Source organism: Canis lupus, chromosome 1 (genome assembly GCF_003254725.2).
Source record: "Canis lupus dingo isolate Sandy chromosome 1, ASM325472v2, whole genome shotgun sequence".
Classification (NCBI taxonomy): domain Eukaryota; kingdom Metazoa; phylum Chordata; class Mammalia; order Carnivora; family Canidae; genus Canis; species Canis lupus.
The window spans coordinates 39,247,370-39,268,379 of record NC_064243.1 but is presented as its reverse complement, the minus strand read 5'-3'; the positions used below and the strand labels follow the sequence as shown (position 1 = coordinate 39,268,379).

Genomic DNA, 21,010 nt, shown 5'->3' with positions numbered 1-21,010 from the left:
CGCCCGCGCCCGCGCCCGCGCCCGCGTCAGCCGGCCGCGCCCCCGCGCCCCCGCGCCCCCGCGCCGCACGCCCCGCCGCCCCGGCCGCCCCCGCGGGGGCCCCGCGCCGGCGCCTGCACCTCGGCTCCCGGGGCGGCGGGCCGCGCGCCGGGCAACTCCGCCAACTTTCCCCGCCCGGCTCCCCGGGCCGCGGGGGAGCAGGAGGCAAAGTCCGCACCACCGCGCTGCACGGCGGGGAAGGCGGGAGGCCCGGGCGCCGCTCGGCCGCGCAGAGGCGCCTCCGCCGGGGCCGGGACCGGCTGCCGGAGGCCCGCGGCCCTCCCCGGGCGGCGAGGCTGCGGCGAGGCTGCGGCGAGGCTGCCCGGGCCCCGCGGGGCTGAGCGCCGGGCCTCGGCCCCGGGCGGCCGCAGCTCGGGACCCCTGCGTCGGAAATGAGCTCTTCCAGCCAGCTCCACGGGACTCTCCCCTCGCCGCTGAAGAAAGCGTTTAGCAACAAAAGGTGCTCTGATGTCAGGCTCTTTGCATGGAAATGAGCCACGGAAGGGGCACAGATCGCCTGTTGAAAGAGCCGCCGCGCCGCGCCGCGCCGCGCCTCCGCCCGCCCTGCCCGGGCTTCGCGCGCCGCCCCGGGAACGCGCTCGGCCCCGGGCGCCCCGGACGGCGGGAGCCCCCGGGTCGCCCTGTGCCCCCGCAGCCCGCCCTGCCCTCCCGGGGCCGGCCTGCTGTCAGCCAACACGTGCGAAAAAACAAGTGGGAAAGCTTGGGCGCGAGCCACTGTGGGCCCCGTTTTGACGAGGAGCGGGGAGGGGGGGCGCGTCTTGGTGCCCGGGGGCCCACAACGCCCCCCAGCGCTGGGGCTTTCCGCTATTTGGGGGAAATGCGCTCTGGGTTTGAATGGTTGCCTTATGGCGAGGGCACAGGGAAGGGCCATTTCCAAAACTAGGCATCACTGTTGTAACCACTTAGCTATAGCACACAAGGGGGGGGGGGGGGGGGCTGTGTGTCTTTCCAAGGGCAAGAGCCGTGACGGATTTATCTTACGAGGCATATAGCCCGGTAGAGGTATTTATCCTCTTGGGATTCGTTCTTTAAAAACCACTCAGAGTTTTCCCTGGGAGATGACAATACACCTGATTTGATGATTGATCACTTGGTGAAACAGTTAAGAAACTCCAGGAAACAACCCCCGTGTTAAAGGGCTGAGTAGTCCCCCCCCCCCCAAAAAAAAAAGGCAGGCGAGATGCTCCAGGGAGAGAGCCCTTGCTTGTTTTAGAGGCCTCTCGTGGTTTTTGTTTTGTTGTGTTGTGTCTTTCCTTCTCAGTCCACAGGGGAAAAAGGCGGGGAGATAAGAGCATGTCCTCGAAATCCCCCTACTCAAAAGCAGTAATTACTGGGAGCACCTATCAATGCCAATGGATGAATAGCCCCTATCAGAAAGTTCAAAACTGAAAAACTTTTCCAAAAGTAATTAAATTTGGAAGTATAATCCCATATGGCAATATTTTTGAAAGAAAAAGAATGAGAAAGTTTCCCCTGGAGAGTAGGGAAGCATCATGGTGAAGGGTGGAAAGTGCCGGACACTGAGTCAACCTGACCATGCCTGTGCTTTCCTGGGTTGATGCGGGAGGTATACCAGATGTGTGCTCTAAGAATCTGGGAACCCCAATAAATTCAGCGACAGTAGTCGTGGGTTTTATGTAGAATATCATTATTATCACATCTATAGAGACATGAAAAGCAAATGATGGAAAAAACTGAAAACCACCTTTTAGAGTTGATTTTACTAGTTTATTTAAGAATGTCAGTGTGTTAACCATGTAGGACTTTACTAAATTCAAGAAAATACATAGAACCACGCCAGGTCTGCCAGGAGGCAGCTTGTTCTCCACATAAATACTTTCCTGCCAAGTGACTGAGCAAGAAGCCAACCAAGCAGGGTGGCAGGGGCTGAGTTGGAGGAAGGCTAAGTCTCCAGCACCAATCGTGACTCTTCTTGATTCATCAGACAACCTAGGGGCAAAGCATTTAACCTTTCCACGCTATGGTTGCCCAATCCTAGATGTGGCAAGGCCTCACTAATTGCCACCCGACTCCTCAGAGGTGATAATATAATTCAGGGCCATCCAAAGATAGGTACTTTTTAATAGCAACGTCTATGCACCATCAATATAATTAAACCTTAGCCAGCATTTTGGCACTTCTAGAAATCAACTTATCCTAGATATTGAAGTTTCTTTTCTCCATGCTTCCTAGTAAATGTATAGGAAAATGAGGTAAGTAATAATTGGCGGGGTTGGGAGGGGGGACGTTGATTCCTATCATTTTGCTGTCTATAGATAACTAAGGACTTTTGAGGAGTCACTCTTCAACTTCTATAGCATGAATAATTTTGTTGAGCATTTTAAAAATTAACCTCTTTACCCTCAACTTCATATTGTGTATACTCAAAATGAGTCCGATTACTTCCCTCAAATTTGAGTCTTTTCTCCTTTAATTAATGTCAATCTTTACTTTCCAAAATTTCTTTAGGGGCTTTTTAACAAAATGTAAAAGAAGGATCATCATCAACATCATGAGCATCATCATACTATTTCAGATCCCATACAGTCCCGTTTACTAAGAGCTTTTTATAATAGACTTACATCTCATGATAGCAGGAAAGCATTTTGGAGGTGATCTGAGTGAAATCCCTCATCTCCCAGGTGAAGAAATGGGCTCCAGAAAACTTGAACAACCAGTCCAAGTGAACAGGAGCTACCTGGCAGGATCAGTCAGATTATTTGATTATTTTTAAAGTTCTTTCATCTCCAGCAAAATATATTTGTCCTTACAAAGATCTGCAGGGTAGGCAAGTGTAGATGTGCCACTAATGACGTATCTATGGAAAAATACACAGGAATCCTACTCTCCTCTTTTTCCTTTCCACCCATCTCTCTCTCACGTAGCTAATTGGAATTGTTACAGTGTTGGTGAATGACTTCCAAGGAAAGAAAAGGATCTAGAAGATTTTCCAAAATCTAGTGGTGACCCAAAAGTTGACCATGAAATAGATTCTGTGGGTCCTAATAAATATTTATTGCAATGAATGAGAGTATCAGATTGTATTCATAGAGAGTAAATACTGATAATACCTATCTCACTAAGCACTTCCTTGAAAATTAGTCATAGTGTTGCACATATATGTATGTGTCCACATATATATGTACATATATACAGACATATACATACAAGTGTAAATATGGCTTGCTGTGTAAAAAGTGGTTCTTGCTACAAATCAGGATTTTAAAAGGTTAAAAGTCACTAGTCCAGAAATTATAGGGTGTTGCCTGCATTTAGGTCATCATCCTGACATAGGAAGGATAACCAGTCTATTACTTGGCATTAAAGGCAGAGTTTGGAGCAGAAAGCCCAAATATAATGGGGTCAGGACAGCTGGGTTTGAATTTTCACTCAAGTTTTTATGAGCCATTGGGCAAGTTATTTTTTTCATCTGTAAAATGGGATAATTCCACCTATTTAATATGATTGTTGTGAGGTTATCTGCAATAATGAGGGCAATAATTCTCTGTTAATTATAACCTTTCCCCACCTTTCCCCTCCCTTAGCTTTTTCTTCCCCTATCTACTCATACCATGAGATGAGAGCTATAAGCAGGAAATTTCCTTGTTCATACCTTAATCCACACAAAGGAGTAGTTCTTAGTCTTGGAATGCGGTTGTTGAGAAAAGGGTAGGGAGGTCACCTCTGGCAGGGTGGGGTGATGAGGAGTGATCAGTTTTTATGATCAAGGTAGTAATAACAGCAAGAACAACATCTGTCATTTACTTCACATCTACTCTAGGCTACGCATTATGTTTGACATTTTAAAAACATTTTAGTTAAATGGAGTTTATGATTTTTCACCTTGATCTAACCCTCCCACCCTGCTCATTTCTTATTTCAGTACTTATTATATCCATGTATTTGTTCAAGCTACCAAAGTCAAGAGACCTGCTTGAGTCCTTCCCCTCACTTACCAACACTCATGTCTAAACCATGGATAAGCCCTGTTGATTCTACTTCCTAGATACTTGTCAAACTCCTCCACCTCTTTCCATCTCCACTGCCACTCTCTTAGTCATTATTACCAGCACTTCTTGTGATATTTTATCTAGATCACTGCTTCTCAACGTGTAGACTTAAGAACAGAAGCATTGGCATCACCCAGGAACTTGTTGGAAATGTGCATTTTGGGGCCCTGCCTCAAGACTACAGAATGAGACAACCTAGGAGTGGGACCAGCCATCTGTACTTTAATACTCCCCACCCACCCACCAAGGTGGCTGTGATATCTGCTCACTTTTGAGTGCCATTTGGAACAATGGAAATGTCAGAATAAGGGAAAAAAGCACATTGCTGAGGAAATGTGAAGTTTTACAATATAATATACTGAAAAGCCATACCAGGAGATTGCTTTAGAAAAATCAATTGAGGGATGCCTGGGTGGCTCAGTGATAGAATGACCTTTGGCTTAGGGCATGATCCTGGGGTCTTGGGATCAAGTCCTGCATTGAGTTCCCCAAAGGAAGCCTGTTTCTCCCTCTGTCTATGTCTCTGCCTCTCTCTGTGTGTCTCTCATAAGAAAATAATTAACACCTTAAAAAATTAATTGGTAAAAGAAACTGTATTATAAGTGAATGGAGATCTCCAAACTAGACACTTGTTTGTTTTTTGTTTTTTGTTTTTTTTATTTACGATAGTCACAGAGAGAGAGAGAGAGGCAGAGACACAGGCAGAGGGAGAAGCAGGCTCCATGCACCGGGAGCCGATGTGGGATTCGATCCCAGGTCTCCAGGATCGCGCCCTGGGCCAAAGGCAGGCGCCAAACCGCTGCGCCACCCAGGGATCCCTGGTTTTATTTTTTTAAGATGTTATTTATTTGAGAGAGAGAGAGAGAGTGTGTGTGTGTGTGTTGCACACGCATACACAAGCAGGGGAAAGGGGCAGAAGGAGAGGAAGAAGCAGACTCCCTGCTGAGCAGGGAGCCTGATTTTGGGGGGGGGGGGGCTTGAACCCAGGACCTAGGAATCATGCCCTGAGCATGATTAAAGGCAGACGCTTAGCACTTAACCAACTGAGGCACCCCGGGTACTTGGTTTTAAAAGGCAATTAAATATTGGAATTAAAATGTATTATCCATAGGATAGACATGCTTTAGGAACATAGCTTCATTTAAATACTTGTTATTTTTAAAAAGACAACACGTATTCTGCAGAGAAAATGTAAGATTAAGCAAAGATTAAGTCTGAAAGATTATAAATAGCCCCATTTATTTTTTACCATGCTGCTTTCTGAAATTGAGCAATGAAAATAGATAAGCTCATTTAATTTTTGCCTACCATCAGCAGCCCTCTCTGGCACTCCAACGCGGGGCATTCCACAATGCCTCAGGGATCTCACTTTAAGGAAAGACTGAAGTGCTACAACATTTTTCCCTTTTTTTTTTTTTTTGAATTAATATTTATTTATGATAGTCACACACACAGAGAGAGAGAGAGAGAGAGAGAGAGAGAGAGAGAGGCAGAGACATAGGCAGAGGGAGAAGCAGGCTCCGTGCACCGGGAGCCCGATGTGGGATTCGATCCCGGGTCTCCAGGATCGCGCCCTGGGCCAAAGGCAGGCGCGTTAAACCGTTGCGCCACCCAGGGATCCCACATTTTTCCCTTTGACAATAATCCCAAACAATTTTTTTTTCCATAAATGCCTTAAAGGTGAACCAAGCCCATGCTAAAGCATTACCTGCTTAAAAGCCTCTTCATCTCAAAATACTCAGCAAGAGAGATGAGAAAAGAGCTCAGCAAAAACTAAAGAATTAAAACATAGTGAAGACAGAGACCACTGGTTAGGGAGAGAAGGTAAATAAGCAAAAAAGAGATGCAGGACTATAAATGCTTTTCTCTGCAATCTCTTCTTCCACTCGGATAAGCTATGTTACTAGCCTCACCATTTAGGTTGTCATCTGTGTTGATGCTGTGTAAACACCGAGGTTCTGCCTGGAAATTATTCCATCAGTCATCATGGTACCACGACTGCAATTTCATTTTACATAGTAGGATCAGCCTCAATCATTTCTAAAGCCATGTGTAATTCTAAAATACGAGGATTCTGAACTATTAGACAAAGCACCTTAAGGACAAGAAGCAAAACAATGCTGGTGGGCTGCCACTACTGAATCCACAATGTTGATGGCAAAGAACTAAAAGACTTTAATTCATAAAATTACTTCTGGGGACAGCTGGGTGGCTCAACCGTTGAGCCTCTGCCTTAGGCTCAGGGCGTGAACCCAGGATCCGGGATCAAGTCCCGCATTGGGCTGTCTGAGGAGAACCTGTTTCTCCTTCTCCCTCTCCCTCTGTCTCTGTCTTTCTCTCTCTCTCTCTCTCTCTCTGTCTCTCATGAATAAATAAATAAATCTTTAAAAATAAAATAAAATTACTTCTGAATTAATATGAGAACAGTGTCTCTCTCTGGTTATATGAGAGCAACCTTGATACCTAAGAGAGGAAAACAGGAAACATCCAGAGGAATCATACTCCTTCATATGTCTTTTTATCTTAGGAGAGTGTTAAGAAGGAAAAAAAAAAAAAAAAAGGAATGTGCTAATAAGAGACCAGAGATTATGTTAAATATTTCCAAATTATGCAAGGAAAGGCTTAAAAGCACAGCTGGGATGTATCATCCACCAACCAAACCGCCTCATCCATCTTGTCTATTTTATAAACTTTACCTTATAAGAATGCCTACTTGGCTGTCCCTATTGCTTAAACACACTTGTGAAAAATAAATTTTTCCATTAAATTGAAAATCTCTACTTAAAACTGTTGCTGTGCTTCTTTGAAGTTCCATAATATTATGTATTGGGGACAAAAGATTCTCACATAATTAATCCTGGTAACCATAAGAAGACTATTACAATCTTATCTGGAATTGAAGTATTAGCCAAAATACTTCGCTTGAACAACCACCAAAAATAACTTATGATTGCAGACACTTCCATATGACTATTTAAAAAAGAGGAGAGCCCTGAGCTGTGTATCAGCATTCTGGAAAAAATACTTGTTGACTCATTAAAACAAAGGAAAAGTATGATATCCTTTGACCACTCACTTTTTAAAGAGTCACGCATTTACTATATAAATTACTTGAGGGAGAACCATTGAGTCTTAGATGTAAAGCCCAGACTGATATTAACTCTACACGGTTCTGCTTTATTCTGTTCTGTCTTTTGTAAAGAAGCCAACATTTCAGATCACAAGGAGCAAGATTTTAACACTAGTAAAATTTATCATCTAGCTATTATAAAGAAACACTCCCATTCCTGTTCCTGGAAAAAACAAAACAAAACAAAAAAAACTCTCAACTTTCCCTTCAGCTATAAAATTCTATCATTTTAGAATCTTAGAGACGTATATCTTCCTTCTCACGCAATCTGACTCCCCTCTTTTCCATGTATAATAAGTCCTATGGTTTCCCCTCTGTCATTCAAGGCTATTGTCCTCTCTTGGATACTTTATTTCAAATTGCACTTCCTGTGATACACGCACAGGCATGAGTGCATGTGAACACACACACACACACACACACACACACACACACACAAAGGCTCAGTTATCCAAGTTTTTCTGAGCTGCCTCATACAATTGAAGATATAAATAAATGAACTTGGTGAAGAATTCATCAAAAGAGGTGGTGCCCTGGGAATGTCTCAATGAGCTTTTCACATATGGAGATAGAGGTTTAAGTGACAGGACATTGGGGTCATAGCTACTTCTTTAAATAGTGCCTTGGTCAAGCTTAGTGAAACACTTCCCTGTCTAGGGAAGCACATAATATGCTGTGCTTCTATGGTTAGCACTGGCCCAAATAGGTTTGAAATCTAAAAGAAATATTAATATGGGTAAGCAAGCACCAGATTTTCTGCACCATTTTCCCTCTCAAGGAACACAAATATGTTTAAAGGGACAAAAAATGGATTGTCCAGGAGTAATTTTTTCCCTATGCCTTATAAATGAAACAACTAGGTGCTAGCTACTCTTTATCTAATGAATGTTCTCAAAAATCAGATGATGTTGATTCCAATAGCAAAGAGACACTGAACAAAGAACACTTGTTCTAGAAATGAGGTCATTTGGACAGTCTATCCATTAAGAAAAAGCCTATTTTGCTTTCAGAGGTCACCTATGAGGGCAGGAAATCCATCTTTCAGCCAGTGGACTAACATCTGGCCTAAGTCTTCTGGGCTGAAATGTCAATTTCCTGGTCTAAATGGAACACACATGAAAGAAAAAAAGATGAAAAATACAAATCTTCATTTGCTGAAGATTCCTCAACAGTAGCATAGATTATAAAAATTCTCCAAAAAACAGCTATTCTTGCATGATCAAAACTAACAAACAAAAAACAGTGAAATATCTGTCTGAAAATTTTCTTTCTTTCTGTACTAACTACTTAAAGGCAAAATTAAAGGGCTAAAGCTAAATCATAGCAAATCAACCATTCACTGGTAAATCCATAAATAAATCTACTTTAGTCTAGACTAACTCATCACAGTTCATGATGATTCATCCCAGGCTGGGCCAGATTTGCTTTTGTACTGTGGGAGTTGGGGGGGGGGGGGTGAGAGAGAGAGAGAGAGAGAGAGAGATCTATTAAATCAACAGAATAAAACTTAAAGAAGAGAAATGGGAAGATATTCAACCGATATCAGAAAATAATCTTTTTTTAAAATATTTATTTATTTCTTCATGAGAGACACCAGAGAGAGGCAGAGACATAAGCAGAGGGAGAAACAGGGTCCTCTCAGGGAGCCTGATGTGGGACTCGATCCCAGGACTCCGAGATCATGCCCTGAGCCAAAGGCAGACGCTTAACCACTGAGCCACCCAGGCATCCCAGAAAATAGTCTTTTAATGCCAGTTAAAAGCGTTATAAAACAGGGCTCCTGGGTGGCTCTGTTGGCTGAGTGTCTCACTCTTGATTTTGGCTTGGGTGGTGCTCTCAGGGTTGTGAGATCCAACTCTACAGCGGGATCAATGCTGGGATTTTCTCTCTCCCTCTCTCTTTGCCCTTCCCCTGGCTTGTGTGTGCTCTCTCTCTCTCAATATATATATCTTTTTTTTTAAAGTGCCATAAATGGGATCCCTGGGTGGCGCAGCGGTTTGGCGTCTGCCTTTGGCCCAGGGCGTGATCCTGGAGACCTGGGATCAAATCCCACATCGGGCTCCTGGTGCATGGAGCCGGCTTCTCCCTCTGCCTATGTCTCTGCCTCTCTCTCTCTCTCTCTCTCTCTCTGTGTGACTATCATAAATAAATAAAAATTTTTTTAAAAAGTGCCATAAACATTTCATGTATAATTCTTCTATTTATACTACTTTTTACACTCTTTGAGAATATTGCATACTTTTGACTAGTCTTTCTCCTATTAGTTTAAATTAGAGAGATTTTGGTCTATTATTCATTTAGTCAGGCAGTCATTCAACAAATACTGATTGAATTCTGATTATGTCTGACATCGAGTTAGGTATTGACAAAAAATAGCCATGGTTTTCGGGAGCATCCAATCTTTTTTATTTTTTTTTTAAGTGAAGGGTTAAACTGTCCAATTAGGTTTGTTTTATAATTAATGGTGATAAGGAGCCTAGAGAAAGGTGAAATTTGGGACAAGGCAATTTTTAAGTTATGCTAGTAATCTAGACAAGAGGTTGCAAAGGTTAATAATACGGGTGCTTTAGCACATGCATATCAGTTCCTGTCTGATCCCACATGGCTTTTCTAGCTTAATTTCTGTTAAAGTCCAACGCAGAATTACTCTGGGAGGCTTCTATATACCTTTCTCCACATTGGATTTTCTATTTTCTGCTTCTCTGTTTTGTTCAGTCTATTCATTTTCCCTGAAATATTCCTGCTCTCTTCCCAGCTTTATTGAGATATAATTGACATCTAACATGGTGTAAGTTTAAGGTGTGTAACAAGTTGATTTGCTCCACTTACATATTGCAAAATGATTATCATCATAACATGAAACTAATACTTCCATCATCATAATGTCACATAATTACCATTTCTCTTTTGTGGTGAAAACATTTAAGATCTACTCTGTTAGCAACTTTCAAATATATAATAGTGTTAGTAACTATAATCCATGCTGTATATTAGATCCCAAAACTTACTTGTCTTCATTTGTAAATGAAGTTTGTACCCTTTGACCAATATCTACCACCCCTGCCCACCACTGTCACCACCATTCTACTCTGGTTCTGAATTTGGCTTTTTTAGATTCTACATATAAGTGATGTCATACGGTATTTGTCTTTCTCTGCCTGACTTATCTGACTTAGCATAATGCCCCCAGGGTCCATCCACATTGTCACAAATGGCACAATTTCCTTTTTTTCTGATGACGAAATAATATTCCATTCCATTTATATTTGTATGTATTACATATTTTACCCATTCATTTGTTGACATATACTTAGGTTGTTTCTACATCTTGACTATTGTGAACGATGCTGCAATGAACATAGGAGTGCAGATGTCACTTTGAGATGCTTTTTTTTTTCATTTCCTTTGGATATATATCCAGAAGTGGAATTGCTAGATCAAATGGTAGTTCTATTTTTAGTATCTTAAAAAATCTCCAGACTGTTTTCCATAGTAGTTGTGCCAATTTACATTCTCACCAACATTTCACAAGGGTTCCTTTTTCTCAAGTATTTTCACTTATTTTTTATTTTTTTGAGAGAGAGAGAGAGAGAGAGAGAGAGAGAGCAGAATCCCCACTGAGCAGTAGCTGATGTGGGGCTGGATCTCATGACTCTGAGATTATGACCTGAGCCAAGACTCGGATGCTTAGCCAACTGAGTCACCTAGGGTGTCCCTCAAGTATCTTTACTTTTTGAAAGAGCCACAAGATATGATGGGTAGTGAAAAAAATGAAATTGGTATAAATGAGAATGGAAAACTGAGAAAGACATAACTTGGAGAACACCAGCATTCAAGAGGATGCTTTAGGGAATGACGCATTGTCTGAGTGAAAGTGGTCTCCCAGGGGGAGGATCATGATGCCACATTGTCAGGGAAGGTGAGAATTATAGGAAATAGAGATCAACAGTGTCCAACATGATGGGAAAGTCAACAGAAGTACCAGCAGAATACTCATTTTGGGAGTCACTGGCAATCTTACTTGGCCGGTGCAATTTCGGCATCAGGGGAAGGAGTAGAAGCTATATTGCAGGGAAGTGAAGAATAATGAAGAAAACTGGATGAAGAAAAATGACAGACAGGTTCATAAGGTCTGAAGAAAGGTTTTGAAGCATGTGAAAGATTTGAGTGAATTTGTGAGTTAAGCAGAAAAGAACTAGTGGAGAAGGAGAGGTTGAAACTTTAAGAGAGGGTACTTCTAGAAGATCCCAGAGGAGATGATGGTGATGATATTAACAATTTACGCTTTTGAGAAATTATTGTTGTTGGCTTCTCTTATTTTGAGACCAAATAGACTACCTCTTTCTTGCCAACACATTTTGTCCTGCCCAGGAATACAACAAAATTGATCTAAGCATTCTATGTAAGAATTATACTCTAGTCACATTTTCCTGTGCTATACACAAACCACCTTCAATAGATTTTAGAGTTTTCACAAAATTCTTTTAAAAACATTTTAAGTATTTCAGTTCTATAAATATTTATGAAATGCCTACTGTGTGCTCAGTATTGGGAATGTGAAAATAAGTCACAGATCCTGATCTTGGTCAGCTTAGTCTAGTGAGGGAGACAGACACAGAAACAAATATTCTCAATCCATTGTGACAAAAGAATGCACAGGTCCTTTATAAACTGAGAGACTGCAGCCTGGAGTCATCATGGAGGACTTCCTGCAAGAGGCATTGTCTGACTTAATAAGTCTTGAAGGACGAGTCAAATTAGCTAGCTAGGGGCTAAATTGGTTTCAGGCTATGAGAGCAACAGGTGCAAAGGCACAGAGAAATAAAATAACAGTATGTGTTGGGGGAACATGAAGCTGTTTTAAGAAATGCTGGAGAGAGAATGGGTGGATCCAAAGCTCAGGGTATGGGGCTGGTCAATCACACTGCACTTTGTATGCTATGAGCTAAAAAGGTTAGTCTTACTGCTCTGGAAGAGTTCATCCTTTGTATTTTGGTGCTTCCTAATTTCCTTTCTGGGAAGATAACTTTCCTTTTACTTTTGAAGTGCACCACAAACTGTGGCCGTCCCTGGGCTGGGTAGGTAATTCCGCAGCTTGCAAAAACAGGGTACACATGAAATGCCCTGGGCACATTAGGGAGGGAGTAAAATTTAGAACACTTCATTAATGTTCAGGTCATACCTGCCCAAAGGCCATGCAGATTTTTTCTTTCTCTTTCCTATATTCGTATATGGGCCACCCCCCTTGATATTTTCTGGCAGCAGCACCAATCAGCTTTATGCAGAGGATCTTGTCCCACATCTCTCCACTGAGTCTGTGATCTGAAGTAGTTCACAATCTCCCTGGCTCTCCGAGTCCTTAACTCTAAAATGAAAGGGGTAAAAGAGATATTTGAGGTCTCTGCCATTTATGACACTCTGTAATGCCAAAGGCAAGGGGCTGGAGGAGGTTGTTTAGGTATGGAAATGGGCTGAACTAATAAGGACTAAGGAAGTAAGGAGGTGCTAAGAATGCCTTCCTGCTTAGTGCAAGTTATTTACACAATGAATGGGTTATGCCATCTGGAAGATAACACGTATAAGAAAAGGCTTATGTATACATTCTTGATGAGACTAGAGTGTTCCTCAGTTTTCCTTCTAGAAATCAAATTGTGTCTTCGTGAAGGTGGCAATGGAATGTGACTGATATAAGAAAATTATCATTGTAAATTAGTATAAGACTCAGAAATTTGGCAGGATGCATCAAAATCCATAAAAATGTTTATATCTCTAACCCAGTATTTAGATTTCTGGGAATTTATTCTGGTAAATTATTAAATTATTGGGGGGGAAATGAGATGCTCAGTGGCTTATTTTTTTTAATATTGAAAATTTGGAAAGAAGTTTCATATTCCACAAGAGAAAAATGGTCAAAGAAATGATATTGGAAGAATAATATCCACTGATTAAATGTTAAAGAACATGTAACAGCATGGGAAATCCTCTGTATGGGATATTTAACTCTGAAAAATTAGGAGTGCATATGCCCAGAAGTGAGAAGAAAATCTGCAAATAGTCTATGCCATTGTTTCCAGTATTGTAGGAGAAAAATTGATAAATAATTTTTGGATAAATGAATGTAAAATGAAAACTGGTGATGCATGTGGATACTGGAATTTTGAATTAAATTGTCATTGAGGGCAGCCCTGGTGGCCCAGTGATTTAGCACCACCTTCAGCCTAGGGTGTGATCCTGGAGACCCGGGATCAAGTCCCACATCAGGCTCTCCGCAAGGAGCCTGCTTCTCCCTCTGCCTACGTCTATGCCCCTCTCTCTGTGTGTCTCTCATGAATAAATAAATAAAATCTTTCAAAAAAATAAATTGTCATTGGAAAGTTCTCTATGCCGTTACTCTCTAATGATAAACACAGAGTTAATGTTAAGGCTAATATTTGTTAACTGTTTACTGTGAATGGACACTCTCCTATACACTACATATTTTGAAACACTACCTATTCATCTATTGCCTTCCAAAACATGCCTACCACTTTTCCTCCTCTAGATTCAAGCCTTCATGGAACCAAATTCAATGCTGGCCAGAGACAGTTGTGCTCTAATGGTCTGATGAATGAATGAATGAATGAATGAATGAATATCTCAATGAATGAGAGTGGCAGAGACTGAAGTCCATGCTACTAGTGCCTTAGACCACAAGGTCTCTGATGTGACACCAAGGCAGGAATTCTCACTGTTCACTCAAAGTTAGACTTCTAGATTCTCTATGTAAGATTCTCTTCCAAAAATTGGAAGGATTGAGTTTCTGAGGCTGAAAGACAAAGAGTTCTTCTCAAAACCCAGTCTCAGAAAGTGTAACTTTTTACAATTCTTGAATGCTTCACTGATAAATGATGGGCTATGCTGGGTAAGGTTTACCTATTGTAGCATTTCCAGAAAGGAAGAGGAATGTATTATGACAAATTTTTAAGGAATAGAACCTGAACTGATCCAAGCATCCAATAAAAGCAAGCAGGAGCTGTTGGGAGTCACATTTTAAAAGGTTTTCTCAATATTTCCTCAAAGTTTCTTAATCATAACAAATATTCAGGAACCCTCTCTTTTGGTCCACCCATGGTGTTTAATTTGCCTGGCTTTGCAGGTATGATGATAAACATGGTGTCGCAGATTAACAAGGGCTCTTTATTGGGCTGAGTTTTATCATTGGCTTATGCATGCCTCGGTTTTTTAGAGGCCATTGGAATTGCTTGTCTGCATCCAAGACAAGTATTGAGCCTTTGGCCAGCAATACAAGCAATTTCACCCTTGATTTTTCTTGGATACAGAGTCTACCTTCTTTACTATTCATCTCAGCTTTTCCACCGAGAGAAACTATTTTTGAAGTTGCTCTGTGCCGTTGGCTATTTCTCCTGACTCCTTCCCTTTCTGGCTGACGCAGAACGAAGTTCAGTCAGCCAGGCAGGTGCCACGTCCGATCACCATTATATTCCTCGAGGCACAAACAGCAGTATTTTTAAGCATGGCAATAACAGAGGTTTTATTTCAGTAGCTCATGTGACATAAAGAGCCTCACTTTGAGCTTTCAAGCATATACTCAAGATACACACCTCTCCCCATAATTTTACAATCCCCGCCTGAACCAGAGCTTGGGCACCTCGGAAAAGCAATAATAAATACTACCAACATATGGCGGCTGGGTTCTCCCAGAAATATTTATAACCTGTGAAGGAAAACCAGCAAAACATTTCATAAACCAATGGTGTCAAACACCCACTCTTGCTCTTGGTCTATAAAATAAAATGCCCAACTTTCAATGCCTGTGAGGAGAACAATTCAGAGTCCAAATGCACACTGCCCAGCATTTCTTGAGAGCTTTCTTCTAATCACAGATGCATTCTGGGCAAGCCAATTAATCTGGGCACCATGCCCTGAAGTGGGCAGTGTGCTGCTCGATGTTAATCACAGCATGACATATATCTATGCCCTGTACCCACTTCATTTGTCCCTGGCTGCAAGACATGAACTTTTCCTTGTGCTATTATGATCGTATCCTGTCTAGACTGAAAACAGCTACAGAGCGGCTCCCTTCATATTCATTGAATTAAAAATGAAAGGGCCCGTCTGCTCCATGCTGCCTCCACCGGGGAGCATGGTGGGTTTCCACTCAGCCTCTCCCATCTAAAATGGGAGAAGCAGAGGAAAGACCATGGGAGCTGCCTCCAGCTGGAAAAACCTAGATAAGAGTGAAACGATGGCAAATAGTAAATACAGTGATGTGACTCTAGCGATGTTATATTTTTAAGTAAATCACTTGGAAAAACCATAAAAGTTTTAAATCAAGCTAGGCAGAAGTAATATTCAGACTCTGCTTTTGTTCTAGAAAACATTGGTGTGCCAGGAAATGGGTGAACAAAAGGATGACTGCATCCTCAGAGCCGTGAAGGGGAAAAATCCATTGGCCCATAGCACAAGTACTCAGGAAGGCAGAACTGCTCAAGGGTACGGCAGGTTTTCTCATTTCTGAGATTTTGACAGCCCAGCAAGCTCCCATGACCAAGGCAAGACAATCCTTTAGCTTTAAAATAGTTTGAATTTACTCAATCAATGCATCAGAAAAAAACCCCCACAACTGTCCACTTAAGGATTCATCCAAGGATCCAAAGATTCACACACAGGCTTTGGCTTCAGACCTACCAAGCTGAACTTTCAAGCCTTACTTTCTTCAGTTATAAAATAGGGTTAAATAAGTAAAAATAGGGACACCTGGGTGGCTCAGTAGTTTAGCGCCTGCCTTTGGCCCAGGACATGATCCTGGAGTCCCAGGATCAAGTCCCACATCAGGCTCCCTGCATGGATCCTGCTTCTCCCTCTGCCTGTGTCTCTCTGCCTCTCTCTCTCTCTCTCTCTCTCATGAATAAATAAATAAAATATTTTTAAAAAGTAAAAATAAAATAAAACTCAGTTAATGATAATGTCTATGACATACATTGATCAAAGGAATAAATGAGCTAAAGAACTTGACACTATGCATGGAATATAATAAATTATCAATAATAATATTGCTAATAATGTTACTTTTAATATTACACAGAAAAGCACTTAGTACAATACCTGTCATAAAGGAAGCCCTGAATGAATGATAACATTGGCTATTAAAATTTTCATTTCAATTCTGTTTAATACTAATGATAAATACTAGCCCACTTAGTCACTTGAATGCTGCAGATCATTAAGTGTTTTTTTAAAATCATCTATACTTTTGTTCATTAATAGACTTGGATTTACAGATGTCAATTGACAGACAAATGGATAAAGATATTGTATGTATATGCAATGGAATATTACTCAGCCATTAAAAAGAATGAAATATTGCCATTTGCAATGACATGGATAGAACTAGAAAGTATTATGCTAAATGAAATAAGTCAGTCAGAGAAAGACAAATACCATATGATCTCACTGATGTGGAATTTAAGAAACAAAACAGAAGAACATAGGGGAAGGGGGAGAAAAATAAAATAAGAAAAAGAAGGAGGTAAACCACAAGAGACTCTTAACTCTAGGAAACAAACAGGGTTGTTGGAGGAGAGGTGGGTAGGTGGATGGGGTAACTGGTTGATGGGCATTAAGGAGGGCACATGGTGCAATGAGTACTGGCTGTTAGGTGCAAGTACCACTAAATTCTACCCCTGAAACTACTACTACACTATATGTCAACTAAATAGAATAAAATAAATTTAAAAAATTTTAAAAATAGACTTGGGAGCTTCAGAGAGAATAAGGTATTATAAACACATCTTCTCTTTCTAGTCCCTCCTCTTGAGCTAAAGGACACAGTAATGGTCCTTAGGGAGAAGAGAGAAAGAGAATAGTAAGACATTTATTTCCAAAATTTGTTTGAGGGCCTAAAATGAAAATGTATGCTATTGATTACAGGAAAATGACCATGAATGTCTTAGAAATAACCCTTAGACTCAGGCACAATATAATATACTCAGGGGGCACTGTAAATTCCTCATTACCATATAAATTGTTTTCAAGCCTGATCTAATAGGATATGATTAATAATTGGGATTTGTTTTCTTCCAAGAAGCTGAATATTTGAAGAGAACCCAATACAGTGTAAAAGACCATTTCCAAATCAAGTAAGTGTTTTCTGCTTTGTTTCGTATAAATAAAAATATTCTAATTAGCGCATAGAATCCTCATAGATGCTGAGTGAGGAAGTACGTGGCTGTAGTCTTGGCATCGCATGTGTTCACTACAGGAAGTGGGGCCGCATGTACTCACCATATGGCTTATGAAATGAGAATTGCAAAAATTACGGCTGCACAGGGACAGGCCTTCTGACTCCGTGTTGTTTATATGCTGATTAGAATACCTGGTAGGCTCCAAGGACTGCCTGAGCTACTTCCCAGCCCTTTCACTTCCTCTCTAGACCATTTCTGAGAAGCACAAGCTCGCTTCTGGTGTAAATTTAATGCAACCTGAATTGCTTTGGAAAATCTGGACAGGAAAACACTGGGCTTATGCTAAAGGTAATTTTCAGAGGAACAAAGTTTCCTTGTTGAGGTTGTCCAACATTCAGAGCTATGCAAGGGAGAGGGAAGGATTGGCAAGTTAAGGGAAATAAAACCAGCAAAATAAGGCCTTTGATTAGGACCTAACACAATGTGCTCTGGCCAGTTGACACAATTACAGTTCTCCCTCCTCCACCAGAGCAGGTAGCAGTTTCTGATTCTGCTGCCCACCCTAAACCAGGGATGCAGCTGTACGCACAGCCACTGAGGCCCTTGTCAATTAGAAGCAACATTAAAATGACATCCCATCTGCTCTACAAATGTCAAGGAGCTTGTGCCACCTGTTGAGGGATTGTAGGGACAGTAGAAGGGCAAAGAGTCTCGACACAGGTTTATCTATTTATATAAACAAAGAGCCACTTCATTCAATGTTCTGCTTCTACCCCACCCTCTATTTCCCTGCTTTGCCAGAAATCTTTCAAATAGCTTTGCAGTGGTATTTTGCACCCAGAAGAGAGTTAGCTGTTTTTAAATACCAGGCCCCAAGAAGCACAGGCCATTGAGAAACATGCACTATACCTCAAATAGTAGACAAAACAACAGCTTTAGTTATTCTTGAACCATTTTCCCCATGCCTTCAACAAGGAAGTGTGAAGAAAGACTGCAGCCAAGAGGTTTTAAATTTGAGCTTATGATGAATTTTCCTCAGGGTAAATCTAAGACACTGGAATGGGGGAGAAGGGGTTTATACAAGCTCTTTTCCAAAGACTGGGACGTTAGGATAGTGTGTCCGAATCAGGACGTCACGTCCGCTTATGTGAGCTTCCACCGGGCCCCTGATGATGCGGTTTCCCTACACAATATCCAAGCCCAGCTTGGAGGTTTGGCTCAAAAGGTCCCCTGCCACGAATTCCCATGATCTGTTTTGGGAGGGGGTGATGAGGGACATTTCTTTCTGGTTATCAAATTGGCTTGTTTCCTCAATCACTCCGCATCTTACTGGATCTCTGTCGGCTGACACAGATAAAATCAAAAGCCAACTCTCCTGGAAGGTTTTTTATGTTTTTTTTTATGTTTTTATTTATTTATCTGAGTGATTTATTATTTATTTGAGAGTGAGCACAAGCAGGGGGAGCGGCAGAGGGAGATGGACAAGCAGACTCCCCACTGAGTAGGGAGCCCGATGTGATGAGGGGCTCCATCTCAGCACCCTGAGATCATGACCTGGGCCCAAGGCAGACATTTAACAGACAGAACCATCCAGGCGCCCCAGGAAATGAATATTTGTAAAAGCTAAAAAGCTTGCCTAAGGTCATTCACCCAGCTTAAAGTGCCAGGGCAGAGTTTCATTTTGTTTTAATATCACTTTCATAGTTTTTGACAACTAAGTACTATCTACAGCATTGCTTCTTTTTCTTCCAAGTCATATTTATGGAAGTATAATTTACATGTAGTAAAGTTCATGCTTTTGACTGTACAGTGCTGTGAGTTTTACAGTCATTTAACCACTATGATAATCAAGATATTAGAAGTGTTGAATCACCATATTGTACACTGGAAACTAATATTAAGCCATATATTAATTAACTGGAATTTAAATAAAAATTAAAAAAAAAAAGGACAGTGTCATCATCCAAAAAAATGCCCTCATGACCTGCAGTGGTCAACTCCTTCCACTACTCCCAGGCTCTAGAAAATACTAATCTGATCTCTGTCCTTACTGTCCTGCCTTTTCCAAAACATCACGAAAGTGGAGTCATACAGCACGTAGCCTTTTGAGTCTAGATCCCTTCACTTAGCATTTCATGTGTGTGAAGCATCTATGATTCATCTATATTGCTGTGTGCATCAGGAGTTCTGTTTTATTGCTGAGAGGTATTCCATTGTATAGATGTATAGCATTTTTTTTTTTAATTCATTTACCATCGAAGTGTGCTTGGGTACTTCCTGGTTTTGTTGATTAGGAGAAAAAATATTTATAAACATTCATGGAGGGGTGCCTGGGTGGCTCAGTCTGATAAGTGTCTGCCCTCTGCTTAGGTCATGATCTCAGGGTCCTAGGATAGAGTCCTGCATCAGGCTCCCTGCTCAGTGGGGAGTCTGCTTTTCCCTCTCCCTTTTCTCTGCCCTGAGCCTGCTCACACTCTCTCATAAATGAATAAAATCTTAAAAGAAAATCTCTAAAACAAACAAACAAAATTCATGGATAGGTACTGTGTGAACATAGGTTTTCATTTCACTTGGGTAGATGCCTAGGAGGAGGATTGCTAGATTGCAATTGTAAGAAATTGCCAAATTGGTCTTCTGAAGTGGTTGTACCATTTTGCATTCCAATAAGCAATGTGTGAGAGTGCACCTTGCTATAGTCTTGCCAGTACTTGCTATTACCAGTCCTTTCTTTCTTTCTTTCTTTCTTTCTTTCTTTCTTTCTTTCTTTCTTTCTTTCTTTCTTTCTTTCTTTCTTTCTCTTCTTTCTTTTTCTTTCTTCTTTCTTTTTTTTTTTTTAATTTTTATTTATTTATGATAGTCACAGAGAGAGAGAGAGACGCAGAGACACAGGCAGAGGGAGAAGCAGGCTCCATGCACCGGGAGCCCGATGTGGGATTCGATCCCGGGTCTCCAGGATCGCGCCCTGGGCCAAAGGCAGGCGCCAAACCGCTGCGCCACCCAGGGATCCCCTTCTTTCTTCTTTCTTTCTTTCTTTCTTTCTTTCTTTCTTTCTTTCTTTCTTTCTTTCTTTCTTTCTCTTTCTTTCTTTCTTTCTTTCTCTTTCTTTCTTTCTTTCTTTCTTTCTTTCTTTCTTTCTTTCTTTCGACATCCTAAAAGGGGGTGCCTGGCTGGCTCAGTTGGGGGAGCATGAGGCTCTTAATCTCAAGGTCTTGAGTTTGAGCCCCACATTGGGTGTAGAGATTAAACAAATAAATATTTTTTAAAAATAAAAAAAATTTAAAAGATATCCTAATAGGCATCTAGAGGTATCTCATTGTGGTTTTTATTTGCATTTCTCTAATGGCTAATGATGTTGAGGATATTTTCATGTGTTCTGTTCAGTCTTCTGCCCATTTTAAAAACTGGGCTGTTTTCCTATTGAATTTTGAGATATCTGAATATATATTATAAATATAAGCCTTTTATCAGATATGTGCCTTATAAATATTTTCTCCCAGTCTGTGGATGTCTTTTCATTTTCTACTATCTTTCAAGGAGAATTTTTACTTTTGATTAAGTTCAACTTATTCATTTTTTCTTTTATCTTATTTTTTTGTTATCAAAGGAATGTTTTCCTATCAAAGTCA

General features: G+C 41.1%; 1 protein-coding gene across 3 annotated transcripts in view; it reads right to left on the bottom strand.

The window, feature by feature from the left end:
• Window positions 1-21,010, bottom strand: part of SASH1 (SAM and SH3 domain containing 1) — a 331,377-nt gene that overhangs the window by 196,867 nt on the left and 113,500 nt on the right. The gene's annotated exons all lie outside the window — the stretch shown is intronic.